Below are 21,554 nucleotides of genomic sequence, written 5' to 3'. Positions count from 1 at the left end.
TGTGTGAGTTCATATATGTATAATTATCTAAACTACCTGTAAATAATAGAGAAAATGAACATTGGGAAAAACCATTAAACATCACCAAAATAATAATAGTGAGTGGTCATGAGTGATTTTTCCCCTTGCATTTGCATTTGTGAAATGTTCAAATTTTCAACAATGACAACACATTAGTTTGATGAGGAGGATGTAATAACAAAGTTATTTAGAATATAAAACCCCAGTAGAAAAATGAATAAAGGACACAGGCACTTCAAAGAAAAAGACACAAATAGATAATAAACAGTGGGAGAAACTATTAAACCTCAGAAGTCATTTATAAAAAAACTATTAAATAGCAATAGGATAATACTTTATTATTTATCAAGTTATTAAAGATTTTAACAAAGACAAGACTCAACACTCACCATGATGAAGAACAGGGACTTCTCTCCTAGAGAACTTCATTTATCTGTAGAAAACAATTTTTTTTATATTTTAAAGGCTAGGAAACTTGTTTCTTGCCTGTCATACTATGTGTCCCTTGACCTTAAGGACATTGCTAAGAGGCAAAGCCAAGATGAGTAAGGGAAGAGGGGAAATATTAGTCCTGGTACACATTCAGAGAGCAAACCTGCCTACCTAGACCACCCAGGAAGAGTCAGGGATGCAACATAGGCACTTTCCCCAGTTCTATCCTTGAAACCACTAGCTAATCCCATAATATATACCAGAGGGTGGGTGTTATGGTTGCCCAGGAGATTAGGAACATGGGGGAAAGTTTTAAAGCTGCAGACTTCACTTCTCCTGGGCTTTCCTAAGCCTCCAATTCCCTCTCTGTTGCAGGAGTTCATGTTATAGACAGTTTGTGCTATCTTTCTTCTCATCAGTCCATATGCTTGTTGAATTGGAGCTAGATCCCTCAATGCTTTACTGTCAGAGCTCCTTCTTTCTCCTATTACCAGCATACATTATATACCCCATAAAACAGTCCTCAAAGCAGGAAATAGAAAGGAAAGGGCATCAGTTAAATGGACAATCAGACAAAAAGGAGTAACTAAGGAGGGCTTTATCCTAGGGATCCAGGATCTTCCCTCGAGTGTGCTGCTCTCTTTTCCTTGGATGATCCTATCCTCATTACACGGACTCTATGTGGTATGATAGTGGACTGAAGGAAGGAGAGACTTGAAAGAAGATTGAGTAATAGTCTGGATTAAATTAATAATAATAATAAATAGTAACAGGTCTCAACATTTATTTAGCACTTATTTTGTACGAGGCATAATTCTAAGCACATTATACATATTAATGCATTTAATCCTCTGAACAACACTATAAGTAGCCACTGCTATCGTCCCCATTTTGCATGTGAGGAAACTGAGACAAGGAGAGGTTAAGTATCTAGCCCTAGGTCCATAGTGGATTTCCCCAGGTCTGCAACAGGAAGAACACCAGCAGAGTTTGCATGTCTTCTAAATATGCTCGATTATGCCTTATAATTACCTGAGGGTGAAGATCATTTTTTAGGAAAGTAGGAATATGATCATGTGCTGTTAAACTAACCTGTGCAAACCAGGTCTTCCCTATACTTGAAGCTTCTCATTTGGTCTATGAGACAAGAGGTTACTTTACAAATGTTTTGCTACTGCTGTTCCTGTCTACAAGAAATCCTGGGTAACCATTGTTAGATATAACCTGAGCTGTATCTTGCTTTTCTCTCTTGGTGATTCCTCCAAGTTAGAGGAATCTTGGCAATTCCTCAAAGATAGAGTGTTTACTCTTTTTAATAGCCACAAAATATTTCATGGCATGACTATGTTTCAATTTAATTCAATTTAAATTTAAAATTTCAATTTAATTCAACCTAATTCAGTAGTTTTTAGTACATTCACAAGGTGATGTAGCCATTACAACTATCTAATTTCAGAACATTTTCATCACCACAAAAAAAACCTCTGGTACCCATTAGCAGTCATTCTCTATTCCCCAGCCCCTGGTAATCACTAGTCTGCTTTCTTGTGACTGTGGATTTGTCTATACTGGATATTTCATGTAAATGGAGTCATAAAATATGTGTGTGATCTTTTATGTCTGGTTTCTCTCACTTAATTAAGGGTTTCAAGGTTTATCCATATTATAGAGCTCAAATCTGCTGTTGGGCTCCTCTACTAAATGTTTTCATTTTAGTTACTACACTTTCTTTTAAATTAATTAATTTATTTATTTATGGCTGAGTTGGGCCTTTGTTGCTGCATGTGGACTTCCTCTAGTTGTGGCGAGCAGGGGTTACTCTTCGTTGTGGTGTGTGGGCTTCTCATTGCTATGGCTTCTCTTGTTGCAGAGCACGGGTTCTAAGCACGTGGGCTTCAGTAGTTGTGGCACATGGGCTCAGTAGTTGTGGCTCATGGGTTCTAGAGTGCAGACTCAGTAGTTGTGGTACGCAGGCTTAATTTCTCCTCGGCATGTGGCATCTTCCCGGATCAGGGCTCGAACCCGTGTCCCTTGCATTGGCAGGCAGATTCTTAACCAATGTTCCACCAGGGAAGTCCAGTTACTATGCTTTTAAATTGTAGAATTAACTTTTGATTCTTCTTTATAATTTTTATCTCTTTATTGATCAGTAGTCTCCGTTTAGTGAAACATGGTCCTCATACTTTTCTTTATTTCTTTAGACATAATTTTCTTTAGTTCTTTGAACTATTCAAATTATCTCATGCTGATAGACTTTTGATAGTTTGTGATTTTTGAGGAATTAGTTCATTTCTTCTAAATTGTCAAATTTTGAATGTAAATTGTCCATACTGTCAAAGAAAACCAGAGCTTAATAGTAGTTAAAGCAGAAAAGCAGATTTTAATTGGGACTATTGCAATTGGGGGAAAGAGACCTCAGTATAAAACTGGACTCAAATCTGAATACAGCAAGGAAAAGTGGGAATTTATAGCTAAGTAGCATGGTGGAAGGGTCAGTAGATGGAAAATTACTAAGAGGAAATATCAGGGATAAGGAGTGATTCTGACTAAACTGACTTCACAGGATTTTTGCTAAAGGCAGCCTAGAGGGATCAGATATCACCTGAGGGATTGTGAGGGATGAAGAATTTAATCAGATATCGAGAGTGATCAGATATCTAGAGTGGAGATTTTGGTTAAACTGACTAACCGGATTCTTGCTAAAATCGAACACTGCAAAGATGAACATAAAAGTACTAAGGTCAAGGCCTAGCTAAAAAGAGGATTCAGAAGAGTCAATAGTATTCTCTTTATTTTCTTTTTAAAGGTTACAGTCTCTGTAATGATTTTCCCTATTTCATGCCTTATAATGGCAATTTATGTCTTCTCTCTTTATTCTTGTCAGTCTTGCTAGAGGTTTATAAATTTTAATTATCTTTTCTAAGAACAAGTTTTTAAAAATAGATTTCCTTTATTATTTTTCTGTTTTCAATTTTGCTGACTTTTACTCTTTACTTCCTTCCTTCTGCTTGCTTTGTTTTCATTTTGCTCTTCTTTTTCCAGTTTCTTAAAGTAGAAATGTAGATTATGGACTTAAGATCTTTCTTCTTTTCTAAGGTAAGTATTTAGTGCTATAAATTTCCCTCTCATTGCAGCTTTAGCTGCATTCCACATATTCTGTTATGTTGCATTTATATTTTCATTCAGTTCTACTTAGTTTTATTTCCTTTCAGATTTCCAATTTGGCCCATTGATTATTTGTAAATGTGTTGTCTATTTCCCAGGTATTTAAAGGTTTTCCTATTATATTTCTGTTGTTTTCTAGTTTTATTACATTATTGTCAGACTATCTATTCTGTATAATTTCAATTCTTTTAAAATTGTTGTGGTTTGTTTTACAGCCTAAGAAGTGGTCTATATTCCCTTTTCTTCAATGCATCTGTTCCTGTTCATTTCAATCCCCTTCCTGCATTAATTTGATCACTGAGCATAGGTGAAGTAGGTCTAAGACTTCCCATTTCTCCATTTCCATTTTATTTCTGTAACTATAGAGAAGCCAAAATTTCAAGAGGAATGCCAAGTTTCTTCCCTTCTTATTTATTTGGGGTATGTCTGCTGCAGTGGATTTTAGGTCAAGGAAATAACTTCTTAGTTGTTTTTAAAATAATTTTCTATAAGTGGCAGCAGAGTGTCACAAGAAAATAATCAATCTCTCTTCTTTCACCCATTGTGTTAAAAAAAAAGAAATAATAGTGGGCACATTTCTGCTGCCTTGAATTCTGGTATACACCCTTGAAAACACATAAATGAAATGATGTTTAACATCACTAACCACTAGGGGAATGCAAATCAAAGCCATAATGAGATAACAACCTACATCTGTTGAGATGGCTATTATCCAAAAATCAAGAAATAATGAATATTGGTAAAAATGTGGAGAAAAGGGAACCTTAGTGCCCTGTTGGTGGGAATGTAAATTGGAAGAACCACTATGGAAAACGGTATGAAGTTTCATCAAAAATTTTAAAATAGAACTATCGTATGATACAGCAATCCCACCCTTGGGTATATATCTAAAGGAAATGAAATCAGTATTTCAAAGAGGTATCTGCACCCCCACATTCATTACAGCATTACTCATAATAACCAGAACATGGAAATAATCTAAGTGTCTATAGACAGATGAATTGATTTAAAAAATCTGGTATATATACAATGGAATAGTGTTATAAAAAAAAGGAAGGAAGTCCAATCATTTGTGACAACATGGATGGACCTTGAGAGCATTACGCTAAGTGAAATAAGTCAGACAGAGGAAGACAAATACTGTTTGCTCTCACTTGTATGTGGAATTTAAAAGTAAAACTCAAGAGAGGTGGAAGATGGCGGAAGAGTAAGATGCAGAGATCACCTTCCTCCCCACAGATACACCAGAAATACATCTAGACGTGGAACAACTCCTACAGAACACCTACTGAATGCTGGCAGAAGTCCTCAAATCTCCCAAAAGGCAAGAAACTCCCCCACGTACCTGGGTAGGGCAAAAGAAAAAAGAAAAAACAGACAAAAGAATAGGGACGGGACCTGCACCAGTGGGAGGGAGCTGTGAAGGAGGAAAGGTTTCCACACACCAGGAAGCCGCTTCACAGGCGGAGACTGTGGGTGGCGGAGGGGGGAAGCTTCGGGGCTGTGGAGGAGAGCACAGCAACAGGGGTGCGGAGGGCAAAGCGGAGAGATTCCTGCACAGAGGATCGGTGCCAACCCACACTCACCAGCCTGAGAGGCTTGTCTGCTCACCCGCCGGGGCGGGCGGAGATGGAAGCTGAGGCTCAGGCTTCAGTTCGAGTGCAGGGAGAGGACTGGGATTGGCGGCGTGAACACACCCTGAAAGGGTTAGTGCACCGAGGCTAGCCGGGAGGGAGTCGAGGAAAAAGTCTGGACCTGCTGAAGAGGCAAGAGACTTTTTCTTCCCTCCTTGTTTCCTGGTGTGCGAGGAGAGGGGATTAAAAGCGCTGCTTAAAGGAGCTCCAGAGACAGAAGCGAGCCGTGGCTAAAAGCACAGACCACAGATACGTGCATAAGATGCTAAGGCTGCTGCTGCCGCCACCAAGAAGCCTATGTGCGAGCACAGGTCACTATCCACACCTCCGCTCCCAGGAGCCTGTGCAGCCCGCCACTGCCGGGGTCCCGTGATCCAGGGGAAACATCCCCGGGAGAACGCACGGGACACCTCAGACTGGTGCAATATCACGCCGGCCTCTGGTGCCGCAGGCGCGCCCCGCATCTGCACCACTCCCTCCCACCGGCCTGAGTGAGCCAGAGCCCCCAAGTCAGCTGCTCTAACCCCATCCTGCCTGACCGAAGAACAGAAGCCCTCGGGCAACCTACATGCAGAGGCGGGGCCAAATCCAAAGCTGAGCCCCGGGAGCTGTGCGAAGAAAGAAGAGTAAGGGAAATCTCCCCAGCAGCCTCAGGAGAAGCAGATTAAATCTCCACAATCAACTTGATGTACCCTGCATCTGTGGAATAACTGAATAGGCAAAGAATCCTCCCAAATTGAGGAGGTGGACTTTAAGAGCAACATTTATTATTTTTCCCCTTTTCCTCTTTTTGTGAGTGTGTATGTGTATTCTGCTGTGTGAGATTTTGTGTGTACAGCTTTGCTTTCACCATTTGTCCTAGGGTTCTATCCATCTTTTTTTTTTTTTTTTACTTTAAAAACATTTTTTTCTTAATAATTATTTTTTATTTTAAAAACTTTATTTTATTTTATCTTACTTTATTTTATTTTATTTTATCCTCTTTCCTTCTTTCTTTCTACATTTTCTCCCTTTTATTCTGAGCCATGTGGATGAAAGGCTCTTGTTGCTACAGCCAGGAGTCAGTGCTGTGCCTCTGAGGTGGGAGAGCCAACTTCAGGACACTGATCCACAAGAGACCTCCCAGCTCCACATAATATCAAATGGCGAAAATCTCCCAGAGATCTCCATCTCAACACCAGCATCCAGCTTCACTCAACGCTGAGCAAGCTATAGTGCTGGACACCCTATGCCAAACAAGTAGCAGGACAGGAACACAGCCCCACCCATTAGCAGAGAGGCTGCCTAAAAGCATAATAAGTCCACAGACACCCGAAAACACCCAACCAGACGTGGACCTGCCCACCAGAAAGACAAGATACAGCCTCATCCACCAGAACACAGGCACTAGTCCCCTCCACCAGGAAGCCTACACAACCCACTGAACCAACTTTAGCCACGGGGGACAGACACCAAAAACAATGGGACCATGAACCTGCAGCCTGAAAAAAGGAGACCACAAACACAGTAAGATAAGCAAAATCAGAAGACAGAAAAACACACAGCAGATGAAGGAGCAAGATAAAAACCCACCAGACCTAACAAATGAAGAGGAAATAGGCAGTCTACCTGAAAAACAATTCAGAATAATTATAGTAAAGATCATCCAAAATCTTGGAAATAGAATAGACAAAATGCAAGAAACATTTAACAAGGACCTAGAAGAAATAAAGGTGAAATAAGCAACGGTGAACAACACAATAAATGAAATTAAGAATACTCTAGATGGGATCAATAGCAGAATAACTGAGGCAGAAGAACGGATAAGTGACCTGGAAGATAAAATAGTGGAAATAACTACGGCAGAGCAGAAGAAAGAAAAAAGAATGAAAAGAACAGAGGACAGTCTCAGAGACATCTGGGACAACCTTAAACACACCAACATTCGAATTATAGGGGTCCCAGAAGAAGAAGAGAAAAAGAAAGGGACTGAGAAAATATTTGAAGAGATTATAGTTGAAAATTTCGCTAATATGGGAAAGGAAATAGCTAATCAAGTCCAGGAAGCACAGAGACTCTCATACAGGATAAATCGAAGGAGAAACATGCCAAGACACATATTAATCAAACTGTCAAAAATTAAATACAAAGAAAACATATTAAAAGCAGCAAGGAAAAAACAACAAATAACAGACAAGTGAATCCCCATAAGGTTAACAGCTGATCTTTCAGCAGAAACTCTGAAAGCCAGAAGGGACTGGCAGAACATATTTAAAGTGATGAAGGAGAAAAACCTACAACCAAAATTACTCTACCCAGCAAGGATCTCATTCAAATTTGATGGAGAAATTAAAAACTTTACAGACAAGAAAAAGCTGAGAGAGCTCAGCACCACCAAACCAGCTTTACAACAAATGCTAAAGGAACTTCTCTAGGGAAGAAACACAAGAGAAGGAAAAGAACTACAATAACAAACCCGAAACAATTAAGAAAATGGGAATAGGTACATACATATCGATAATTACCTTAAAAGTAAATGGATTAAATGCTCCCACCAAAAGACACGGACTGGCTGAATGGATACAAAAACAAGACCCAAATATATGCTGTCTACAAGAGACCCACTTCAGACCTAGAGACATATACAAACTGAAAGTAAGGGGATGGAAAAAATATTCCATGCAAATGGAAACCAAAAGAAAGCTGGAAGAGCAATTCTCATATCAGACAAAATAGACTTTAAAATAAAGACTATTAGAAGAGACAAAGAGGGACCCTACATAATGATCAATGGATCGATCTAAGAAGAAGATATAACAATTGTAAACATTTCTGCACCCAACATAGGAGCACCTCAATACATAAGGCAAATACGAACAGCCATAAAAGGGGAACCCGACAGTAACACATTCATAGTAGGGGACTTTAACACCCCACTTTCACCAATGGACAGATCATCCAAAATGAAAATAAATAAGGAAACACAAGCTTTAAATGATACATTAAACAAGATGGACTTAATTGATATTTATAGGACATTCCATCCAAAAACAACAGAATACACTTTTTTCTCAAGTGCTCATTGAACATTCTAAAGGATAGATCATACCTTGGGTCACAAATCAAGCCTTGGTAAATTTAAGAAAATTGAAATTGTATCAAGTATCTTTTCTCACCACAATGCTATGAGACTAGATATCAATTACAGGAAAAGATCTGTAAAATATAGAAACACATGGAAGCTAAACAATACACTACTTAATAACGAAGTAATCACTGAAGAAATCAAAGAGGAAAACAAAAAATACCTAGAAATAAATGACAATGGAGACACGACAACCCAAAACCTATGGGATGCAGCAAAAGCCATTCTAAGAGGGAAGTTTATAGCAATACAATCCTACCTTAAGAAACAGGAAACATCTCGAATAACCAACCAAACTTGCACCTAAAGCAATTAGAGAAAGAAGAACAAAAATCCACAAAGATTACAGAAGGAAAGAAATCATAAAGATCAGATCAGAAAAAAATGAAAAGGAAATGAAGGAAATGATAGCAAAGATCAATAAAAGTGAAAGCTGGTTCTTTGAGAAGATAAATAAAATTGATAAACCATTAGCCAGAGTCATCAAGAAAAAAAGGGAGAAGACTCAACTCAATAGAAGTAGAAAAGAAAAAGGAGAATTAACAACTGACACTGCAGAAATACAAAAGATCATGAGAGATTATTACAAGCAACTCTATGCCAATAAAATGGACAACCTGGAAGAAATGGACACATTTTCAGAAATGCACAACCTGCCAAGACTGAATCAGGAAGAAATAGAAAATATGAACAGACCAATCACAAGCACTGAAATTGAAACTGTGATTAAAAATCTTCCAACAAACAAAAGCCCAGGACCAGAGGGCTTCACAGGTAAATTCTATCAAACCTTTAGAGAGGAGCTAACATGTATCCTTCTCAAACTCTTCCAAAATATACGAGAGGGAGGATCACTCCCAAACTCATTTTACAAGGCCACCATCACCCTGATACCAAAACCAGACAAGGATGTCACAAGGAAAGAAAACTACAGGCCATTATCACTGATGAACATAGATGGAAAAATCCCCAACAAAATACTAGGAAACAGAATCCAACAGCATATTAAAAGGATCATACACCATGATCAAGAGGGGTTTATTCCAGGAATGCAAGGATTCTTCAATATACGCAAATCAGTCAATGTGATACAACATATTAACAAACTGAAGGAGAAAAACCATATGATCATCTCAATAGATGCAGAGAAAGCTTTCAACAAAATTCAACACCCATTTATGATAAAAACCCTGCAGAAAGTAGGCATAGAAGGAACTTTCCTCAACATAATAAAGGCCATATATGACAAACCCACAGCCAACATCGTCCTCAATGGTGAAAAGCTGAAAGCATTTCCACTAAGATCAGGAACAGTCAAGTTTGCCCACTCTCACCACTCTTATTCAACATAGTTTTGGAAGTTTTAGCCACAGCAATCAGAGAAGAAAATGCAATAAAAGGAATCCAAATCGGAAAAGAAGAAGTAAAGCTGTCACTGTTTGCAGATGACATGATACTATACATAGAGAATCCTAAAGATGCCACCAGAAAACTACCAGAGCTAATCAATGAATTTGGTGAAGTAGCAGGATACAAAATTAATGCACAGAAATCTCTGGCATTCCTATGCACTAATGATGAAAAATCTGAAAGTGAAATCAAGAAAACACTCCCATTTACTATTGTAACAAAAAGAATAAAATATCTAGGAATAAACCTACCTAAGGGACAAAAGCTCTGTATGCAGAAAATTATAAAACACTGATGAAAGAAATTAAAGGTGATACAAGTAGATGGAGAGATACACCATGTTCTTGGATTGGAAGAATCAACATTGTGAAAATGCCTCTACTACCCAAAGCAATCTACAGATTGAATGCAATCCCTATCAAACTACCAGTGGCATTTTTCAGAGAACTAGAACAAAATATTTCACAATTTGCATGGAAAGACAAAAGACCCGAATAGCCAAAGCAATCTTGAGAATGAAAAACGAAGCTGGAGGAATCAGGCTCCGTGACTTCAGACTATACTACAAAGTTACAGTAATCAAGACAGTATGCTACTGGCACAAAAACAGAAATATAGATCAATGGAACTGGATAGAAAATCCGGAGGTAAACCCACGCACATATTGTCACCTTATCTTTGATAAAGGAGGCAGGAACATAAATGGAGAAAGGACAGCCTCTTCAATAAGTGGTGCTGGGAAAACTGGACAGCTACATGTAAAAGTATGTGATTAGAACACTCCCTAACACCATACACAAAAATAAGCTTAAAATGGATTAAAGACCTAAATGTAAGGTCAGAAACTGTCAAACTCTTAGAGGAAAACATAGGCAGAACACTCTATGACATAAATCACAGCAAGATCCTTTTTGACCCACCTCCTCGGGAAATGGAAATAAAAACAAAAATAAACAAATGGGACCTAATGAAACTTAAAAGTTTTGCACAGCAAAGGAAACCATAAACAAGACCAAAAGACAACCCTCAGAATGGGAGAAAATATTTTCAAATGAAGCAGCTGACAAAGGATTTATCTCCAAAATTTACAAGCAGCTCTTTCAGCTCAATAACAAACAAAACAAACAACCCAATCCAAAAATGGGCAGAAGACCTAAATAGACATTTCTCCAAAGAAGTTATACAGATTGCCAGCAAACACATGAAAGAATGCCCAACATCATTAATCATTAGAGAAATGCAAATCAAAACTACAATGAGATATCATCTCACACCAGTCAGAATGGCCATCATTAAAAAATCTAGAAACAATAAATGCTGGAGAGGGTGTGGAGAAAAGGGAACACTCTTGCACTGCTGGTGGGAATGTGAATTGGTACAGCCACTATGGAGAACAGTATGGAGGTTCCTTAAACAATTACAAATAGAAGTACCATGTGACCCAGCAATCCCACTGCTGCACATATACCCTGAGAAAACCATAATTCAAAAAGAGTCATGTACCAAAATGTTCATTGCAGCTCTATTTACAATAGCCCATAGATGGAAACAACCTAAGTGTTCATCACCGGATGAATGGATAAAGAAGATGTGGCACATATATACAATGGAATATTACTCAGCCATAAAAAAGCGAAATTGATTTATTTGTTGTGAGGTGCATGGACCTAGAGTCTGTCATACAGAGTGAAGTAAGTCAGAAAGAGAAAGACAAATACTGTATGCTCACACATATATATGGAATCTAAGGAAAAAAATGTCATGAAGAACCTAGGGGTAAAACAGGAATAAAGACACAGACCTACTTGAGAATGGACTTGAGGATATGGGGAGGGGGAAGGGTAAGCTGTGACAAAGTGAGAGAGAGTCATGGACATATATACACTATCAAACGTAAAATAGCTAGTGGGAAGCAGCCACATAGCACCGGGAGATCAGCTCGGTGCTTTGTGAGCACCTGGTTGGGTGGGATATGGAGGGTGAGAGGGAGGGAGATGCAAGAGGGAGGAGATATGGGACCATATGTATATGTATAACTGATTCACTTTGTTATAAAGCAGAAACTAACACACCATTGTAAAGCAATTATACTCCAATAAAGATTTAAAAAATAAAATAAAAAAATAAAAGTAAAACTCATAGGAACAGAGAGTAGAATGAATGATGGTTGCCAGAAGCTGAAAATTGCGGGAAATGGAGAAATGGCCTATAAAGAGTACAAGCTTTCAGTTAAGATGAATAAGTTTTGGGAATCTAGTATTTAGTGTGATGGCTGTAACAACTGTGCTATATTCTTGAAAGTTGTGATGAGAGAAGATCTTAAATACTCTCACCACAAAAAATATTGTAATTTTGTGAGGAAATGAACGTTAACCAAGCTTTTAGTAATCATTTTGCAATATATATAGCATCAAATCATCACCTATACACCTTAATCTTTATAGTATTATATGTCAGCGATATCTCAGCAAAGTTGGGGGAAAAAGTCTGTCTAGTATGTCATATCTGGCCTTCCTTGGGGATGGTTTTTGCCAATTCATTTTGTTCCTTTGAATAGGCCATGTTCTCCTGTTTCTCTGTGTGTTCTGTGATTTTTTTTAGCTGATACTTGGGCATTTAGAAATAAAATTCTCCCTCTTCCTTAGGGTTTTCATTATTATCGATATTATTGTTTAAGGCTTAGTTGTCTGTTTTGGGACATTCATACTATTTTCCCAAAGACTATTCCTTGCCATACATGACTACTGAAGTCTTTGTTCCATTAGCTCATGTTCAACTAATGTTTTGACAGAGTCTTTTTGAATTCCAGGAGCTCACTAAGTCTTTGCAGATTGGCTCTGTGCTTGAGCACGCCTTCAAGACTTAACTGGGCTTGTTCAGAGCCTAGAGGTCAGCACAAGCAAAATCTTAAGGTCCTGTAAGGTCTTTCCTGAGCATGTGCCTTGCATATTGCTTTCTAAATTCCTACATATGTATGACTGCTTTTGAATGTCCTAATTTCCCAAAGAGTCTCATTTCAACTTCTCTTTCAGGCTTTAGACTATTGTATGTCTCCACCCGTAATCTATTGCCCCAGGCATCTGTGGTTCTGTAGTTGCCTTGGAGATTTTATGAACAGTATCTGCCGTTTTTCACTACTCAGCTCCAAGGTAGGGGAAACAGAAATGAGCACCTTACATCAGTCCTTCAGCTTTCCCCCAGAAAGGATAGAAAAGATGTACACAATACTTTTTTTTTTTTTTTTTTTTTTTGCTGTACGTGGGCCTCTCACTGTTGTGGCCTCTCTCGTTGCGGAGCACAGGCTCCGGACGCGCAGGCTCAGCGGCCATGGCTCACGGGCCCAGCCGCTCCACGGCATGTGGGATCTTCCCGGACCAGGGCACGAACCCATGTCCCCTGCATCGGCAGGCGGACTCTCAACCACTGCGCCACCAGGGAAGCCCTACAATACTTTTTAAATAAAGTGTGCAGAGCACACCTCCAGTTTGAATAAGGGAACTGAGAACGAGGCTGCTTCCTCTTTAAAACTAAAACCACTACCTCAGTTGAAAGGGCATGGGGCAAAGGTGAGTAAAACACCACAAATATTTCCTACTGTTCTGAAGATGGCTTTTCTTGATTAGGTAGTTTCATGGTTGCTGTAAACCTTTGTCTGTGATTCAGACTCTGGTTGATTCAGAGAGTTCTTGCTTATTTTTCTCCCTTTGATCTTTCTGTTGGGGAAGAGGGCTTGGAACTTCTGAGTCCCTCATTTTGCTGACATTAGTTAATACCTCTACTATTATACTGCATTGAAAACATTCATTTTCTGAACACTTGTTCCATTAGTGCAACTCCCTTTATGTTTTGCTTCCTGAGCTACCATTGATTCTAGGGTCTGATACTTCAGTCCTCATCATGCTAATAACCCTCAAATTGCCAGAAGAGCAGAGAACCTAGGATAGAGAACTTGTGAACACCAGCCTTTGTAGAGGAGGAAGAGGAACCTGTGGACATACTGAAAATGAATTGTCAGTGGAGTATGAGGAAAAGAATGTTACAATATCAACAAATGCAACAGACTGACCCTCAATACATCACAAAGTACTCTACATCTTCAACTTTGTACAGTGAGCTCTCTCCATCTACTTGACTTAACGAAAATCTAGTTCTTCACTAAGTATACCTGAATTACAGCTCTTGCAGTCACCACGTTAAACACCTTAACAAAGGCTTTCACATCTGAGTCAACTGAAAAAAAATGTGTATTATTAATTTCATTAGCTTCCTGAAGCTGGCAGCAGAGCTCTATAAAACAGAACTTTCTACACTTCCTCCCTTCCCACCCACACCCCCTTCCTCCAAACTTGGAACAAAGTAGATGTTTTTTTGCATCGTTGCTTCCATTGATTATGATCTTTTAAATAATCGTTTCTCAATGTGATGGGTGAAAATTTGCATCTCAGAATTGTTTTAATATGCATTTCTTTGGTAAGTAGGGAAGTTAAACATATTGCCATGCTTCACAGAATTTCTATTTTTTCTTTTTTGAATGATATTCATACCCCTATATTTACATTGGGATTTTATTTTATAGCCGTTATTTTTTCTCATTATAAAAATAATATTTATGCAACTGAACACCCGTATTTTCACGCCACTAGAGACAACAATTTTAACATTTAGATGCATTTTTACTAGTTTTTCCCCATCTGTGTAGTTATTTGCATTTTCATATTTAATATCATTTTGCTTTATAGCCTGCCTTTTTTCATGTAACTATGTAGTGATCTTTCCCCATACCATTAATAATTGTTGTGTAAATGCTTTAAAAGAGCTTTTGTTTATGATTTAAAAAACAATTCTTGAGCACTGTTGAAAACTTGGTAAATTCAGAAAAAAATTAATAAGAAAAATCATATAAAATCCCTCAAACTGGAGATAATCATTGTTAAACTTTTGGTGTATTTTCCCAACCATTTATCTATGAAAGTGTTATACATTTTAATTCCACTGAGATCATATACTAATGTACAGTTTTACATGAGTATTATTTCATTTTATATTTTACATGCCCCTAGAACTATTTTTTAAATGTTATTTTAGTGGCTATATATTAAACCAACTGTTTAATCACTTTAATAGTCCACTCTATTGAACACTTAAAACTTCCCCACTATTAGAAACTATGCTATAATGAATTTTTGAGTGCAAAATCTGTATTTCTGAATTTTATTAAAGAGCCCAAGAAGTGGATTACTGGGTAAAATGTTATGACCATTTTATAAAATACTGCAGTAGTTTAGATTTATGTAAATGGCTCTTTCCTTGAGTACACAGATTCTTTCACTGGTTTTGTTCTGTTTACTCTTTTTTAAGGTGACAAGTGGTACCCTAATATTGTATTAATTTTAATTTAAAAATTATCAATGGATATTTTTCAAGCTTATTAGCAATGTGATTTCCTCCATTGTGAATTATTGTTCACATTCTATGCTGCTTGTAAAACTTGGTACAACCTCTGGAGGACAATTTGTAAATTTCTTTCAAAATTACAAGTGCACAAATCCTTTAATCATCATTTCCATTCATAGGGATTTATTCCAAAGATATATGTGTGTGTGTGTGTGTGTATCTCAAGATGATATATGTACAACTATCTTGCAGAATTTTTTAAAAATATAAAATATTAGAATATAAGTTTTAAGTGGGAAAATGTATAGATCTTTGTGTTCTACTATTCATTTAATAAAAGGGAGAGGTTAACACACACATATGTGTATATTTGAGTATTAACATACTATATATGGGAAAGAACACACAGAGACTAATACAAGTTGAATGAAGTCCCTTTCCCTTTTATGTTCTATTTGAAGACTATTTTACAGGGTTTATGATGTACATTAAGTAATTGGAAAAGGACTGGGATGCTGAAAGTGAGGCATGGGAAAGATGTAGCTCCAAATCAAAAAGACATCTGGGGGGTTTCCCTGGTGGCACAGTGGTTGAGAGTCCGCCTGCCGATGCAGGGGACATGGGTTCATGCCTTGGTCCGGGAAGATCCCATGTCCCGTGGAGCGGCTGGGTCTGTGAGCCATGGCCACTGAGCCTGCACGTCCAGAGTCTGTGCTCTGCAATGGGAGAGGCCACAACAGTGAGAGTCCTGCATACTGCAAAAAAAAAAAAAAAAAAAGAAAAAAAAAAGACATCTGGGAAGCCAGACACAAAAGACCTCACATTATATTATTACATTATAGATGTACCTGAAAGGCAAATCTCCAGAGACAGAAAGTAGAAACACAAAGTAGTTTACCTGGGGCTGGGAATGGAAACATGGAGTGGCTAAAAACGAGCACTAGGTATCCTCCTGGGGCAATGGAAATATTCTAAAACTTGACAGTGGTTACACAACACTGTGAGTTCACTAAAAATTATTGAATTGTACACTTAAAGTGGGTGAATTTTATGATGTGTAAGTTACACCTCAATAAATCTGTTAAAAATAAACAAATAAACATGTCTAAGAATATATTTTTTAAATGGACTCTGGTTTGTTAAAGAAGTTAAAGAAGGAACCAATCCTACAGCAGCATTGGCACCAGAGATATCTATCAGTAAAATTAACCTCATGATTCACAGAATAGTCTTACAGGTTTTAGAAAGACTTTCAGTGGTCCAGGCAGCTGCTCTAATGATCAACCCCACACTCCTGATACTGCTCACAAATATCCCTATCCCCAGAAGTTACACTTAAGTATGATTAGAGGAACAGGTTGCAGTAGTGGTGGTATGTGCTTAGAATTGTGCCTGGTACAAAGTAAGTGCTACGTAAAGTCAGCTGTTATTGTTTCCATCCAGACTATTAAAACAGGCTCTTTTCTTAAACATTTTATGTCGAGTCTCTCATTCTTTCATTCCATCTTCTTACCTCTGACTTGAAATATACCTGAAGGACTCATCACTGCAGCAGACCATACATGAGCTAGATGTATCCCTGGACAAGTTTCTGTCTGGATCACCCAGGTAGTCTGGTGAAATACTCAGAGACACTGCTTCTCAACACTCAGGAAGTTTACAACCACCTCTGAGTTGCTTAGTGACAAATATCATTCATCTTGAACAAAGGTGGAGACTGACAATGTTGAATTTTACCTGAGCCCTGTGCTCCTAGAAAACAGAGGAAATTAAGAAATATTCAACCTTTTTGTGCTCCAAGAAACTGCTTACTACAAAGAACCACTCTTCTCCATATAACTTAGATAAGACACACGATATGCACCTTGTTTACCTATATAACAAGGTTAAACCCAGACACTCTAAATATCTGTTCTTTGCCTCATAAATAACTAACTTAACTGATTGAAACCACTGACCAACCTGGACAATATATCTGCCACCTTGACTTTACCAAACTTTAGTTAAGCTTCTCTCCTTTCTTCAGGCCTTTTAACTTTGACCCACCCTCAGCTTGAGTATCCTTCATGGCCCCTTAATGGCATCAATTAACCTCAGGGAAAAACATTTCATGATCAACTGTTCAGTCTGGCTACCCTTTCATCCCACTTACCCAAACCTGGTTCTTTCTAGTTTTGGTCTCTTTTCCCTATAAAAGAAAGGCCCTTTTATGCCTGACCTTTGAAATACTTACAGATTTCATGGGCAGAGATTCTCCCTATTGCAATAGTCCCTTTCCCCTCTCTTGCCAAAATCCATTGGAATAAAGCCTCTTCTAATCTAAATCCAGATTTGTTTTTTATCTGAAAGGTTTAATAAAGTTTAGGTAATACCCAAACATGTTATAATGCCCAATTCCTTTTTCTGATGTCTTATCCAGCTACCTATACCCCCAGGAATTTTACTTGAGTAGTTTAAAAGAAAGCTGCTATCAGAAAGAGAAGTTAAGAAAACAATCCCATTTACAGTCACATCAAAAAAAAATACCTAGGAACAAATCTAACTAATGAGAATAAAGACTTGTACTCCAAAAACTACAAGACACTGATGAAACAAATTGAAGATGACACAAACAGATGGAAAGATATATATATTATTCAATGCAATCCGTATGAAAATACCAAGGGCATTTTCCACAGAACTAGAACAAATAATTCTAAAATTTGCATGGAAACACAAAAAAACCCCAAATAGTCAAAACAACCTTGAGAAAGAAGAACAGAGCTGGAGGAATCATGTTCCCTGACTTCAGACTATACTACAAAACTACAATAATCAAAAGAGTATGGTACTGGCATAAAAACAGACACACAGATCAATGGAACAGGATAGAAAACCCAGAGATAAACCCATGTAGCTATGGTCAATTAATCTAAAATAAAGAAGGCAAGAATATACACTGGAGGAAAGACAGTCACTTCAATAAGTGGTTCTGGGAAAACTGGACAGCTACATGTAAAAGAATGAAATTATAACATTCTCCAACACCATATACAAAATAAACTCAAAATGAGTTAAAGACCTAAATGTAAAACTGGATACTATAAAACTCCTAGAGGAAAACATAGGTGGAACACTCTTTGACATAAACCCCAGCAACATTTTTTTGGATCCATCTCCTAAAGTAAAGAAAATAAAAGGAAAAAAAATGGGACCTAATTAAACTTAAAAGCTTTTGCACAGCAAATGAAACCATTGACAAAACAAAAGAACAATGTACTGAATGGGAGAAAGTTTTGCAAATTACTTAACTGATAAGGGATTAATGTCCAACATATATAAACATCTCATACAATTCAACATCAAACAAGCAAACAACCCAATTAAAAAGTGGCAGAACTGAATAGACATTTTTCAAAGAGGAAATACAAATGGCCAACAGACATATGAAAAGATGCTCAACATTGCTAATCATCAGGGAAATGCAAATCAAAACCACAATGAGATATGACTTCACAGTTGTCCAAATGGCTATCATCAAAAAGAACACAAATAACAACTATTGGCAAAGATGTGGAGAAAAGGGAACACTCTTACACTGTTGGTAGGAATGTAAGTTGGTGCAGCCACTGTGCAAAACACTATGGAGGTTTCTCAAAAAACTAAAAATAGAACTATCATATGACCCAGCAGTTTCACTCCTGGATATATATTTAAAAAAGCACAAAAACACTAATTCAAAAAGATACATGCACCACAAAGTTCATAGCAGTATTATTTACAATTTGCCAAGATGTGGAAGCAACCTACGTGTCTATCAACAGTTGAATGGATAAAGAAGATGTGGTGTATATCTGCAATGGAATACTACTCAGCCATAAAAAGAATGAAATTTTTGTTATTTGCTGCAAATTGGATGGACTTGGAAGTCATTATGCTAAAGTAAATAAGTCAGATAGAGAAAGACAAATACTATATGATATCAGTTATATATGGAATCTAAAATATGCAACAAACTAAAATATATAACAAAAAAGAAGCAGACTCAGAGATATGAATAACAAGCTAGTGGTTACCAGTGGGGAGATGGGGGAGGGACAATATAGAGGTGGGGAGAGTGTTAGGTACAAACTATTGGTTTTAAGATTAGCTACAAGGATGTATTGTACAACATGAGGAACATAGTCAATATTTTGTATTAACTGTAAACTTTAAAAATTGTAAAAAAAATTTTTTTAAATCATAATACCATGTGGGAATAAAAAAACAGATGCACAGATCAATGGAATGGAATAGAGAGCCCAGAAATGAATCCATCCTTAGAGGGACAATTAATCTACAACAAAGGAGGCAAGAATATACAATGGGAGAAAGACAACCTGTTCAATAAATGGTGCTGGGAAAACTGGACAGCTACAAGCAAAAGAATCAAACTGAACTACTCTCTCACAGCACACACAAAAATAAATTCAAAGTGTATTAAAGCCTTAGATGTAATACCTGAAACTATAAAACTAGAAGAAAAATATAGGCAGAATGTTCTTTGACATCTGTCTTAGCAATATTTCTTTTAGATATGTCTCCTCAGGCAAATGGAAAAAAAGCAAAAGTAAACAAATGGGAATACATCAAACTAAAAAGCTTTTGCACAGTGAAGGAAACTAACAAAAAAACTAAAAGCCCTCTCTTCCTTTTCCTCCCCTCTTTTTGTGAGTGTGTGTGTGTGTTTCTTTGTGTGATTTTGTCTGTTTAGTTTTGCTTTTACTATTTTTTTTGGGGGGATCTGTATGTTCATTATTTTTCTTTCTTTTCTTCTGTGCTGTGCAGCTGGCAGGGGCTTGGTACTCCAGCTGAGTGTCAGGCCTTAGCCTCTGAGGTGCGAGGGCTAAGTGAAGGACATTGGACCACCAGAGACCTCCCGACCCCATGTAATATTAATCAGCAAGAGCTCTCCCAGAGATCTCTGTCTCAACACTAAGACCCAGCTCCACCAAACGGCCAGCAAGCTCCAGTGCTGGACTCCCCATGCCAAACAACTAGCAAGTCAGGAACACAAGCCCACCCACTACCAGAGAGCCTGCGTAAAGTCCTACTAAGTTCACAGACATTCCAAAACACATCACCAGATGCAGGGCTGCACAGCAAAGGGACAACATCCAGCTGCACCAACCAGGACACAGGAACCAGTCCCCGCCACAAGGAAGCCTACACAAGCCACTGAACAAAACTAACCCACTGGGGGCAGACACCAGAAATAAGAGGAAATACAAACCTTCAGCCTGTGAAAAGGAGACCCCAAATACAGTAAGTTAAACAAAATGATAACACAGAGAAATAAGCAGCAGATGAAGGAGCAAGATAAAAACCCACCAGACCAAACAAATGAAGAGGAAATAGGCAGTCTATGTGAAAAAGATTTCAGAGTAATAATAGTAAACATGGTCAAAAATCTTGGAAAGAGAATAGAGAAAATACAACGAATGTTTAACAAGGACCTAGAAAAACAACAGAGCAAACAATGATGAACAACAAAATAAGTGAAATTAAAAATACACTAGAAGGAATCAATAGCAGAATGACTGAGGCAGAACAATGGATAAGTGACCTGGATAATAGAATAGTGGAAATAACTGTTGCAGAGCAGAACAAAGAAAAAGAATGAAAAGAATTGAGGACAGTCTGAGAGACCTCTGAGAAACATTAAATGCACCAACATTCAAATTATAGGGGTCCCAGAAGAAGAAGAGAAAAAGAAAGGGACTTGAGAAAATATTTGAAGAGATTGCAATTGAAAAGTTCCCTAACATGACAAAGGAAATAGTTAATCAAATCCAGGAATCACAGAGAGAGTCCCATACAAGATAAATCCAAGGAGAAACATGCCAAGACACATATTAGTCAAACTATCAAAAATTAAACACAAAGAAAAAATATTAAAAGCAGCAAAGGAAAAGCAACAAATAACATACAAGGGAATCCCCATAAGGTTAACAGCTGATCTTTCAGCAGAAACTCTCCAAGCCAGAAGGGAGTGGCGTGATATATTATAAGTGATGAAAGGGAAAAACCTACAACCAAGAGTGCTCTACCCAGCAAGGATCTCATTCAGATTCGATGGAGAAATCAAAAGCCTCAGAAACAAGCAAAAGCTAAGACAATTCAACACCACCAAACCAGCTTTAAAACAAATGCTAAAAGAACTTCTTTAGGTGGGAAACACAAGAGAAGGAAAACACCTACAAAAACAAACTGAAAAAAATTAACAAAATGGTAATAGGAACATACATGTAGATAATTACCTTAAATGTAAATGGATTAAATGCTCCAACCAAAAGATCCAGACTGGCTGAATGGATACAAAAACAATACCTGTATATATGCTATCTACAAGAGAC

The sequence above is a fragment of the Hyperoodon ampullatus genome, assembly GCF_949752795.1.
Source record: "Hyperoodon ampullatus genome assembly, chromosome: X".
Classification (NCBI taxonomy): Eukaryota; Metazoa; Chordata; class Mammalia; order Artiodactyla; family Ziphiidae; genus Hyperoodon; species Hyperoodon ampullatus.
The sequence above is the reverse complement of the archived record's forward strand: the minus strand, read 5'-3'. Positions refer to the sequence as shown.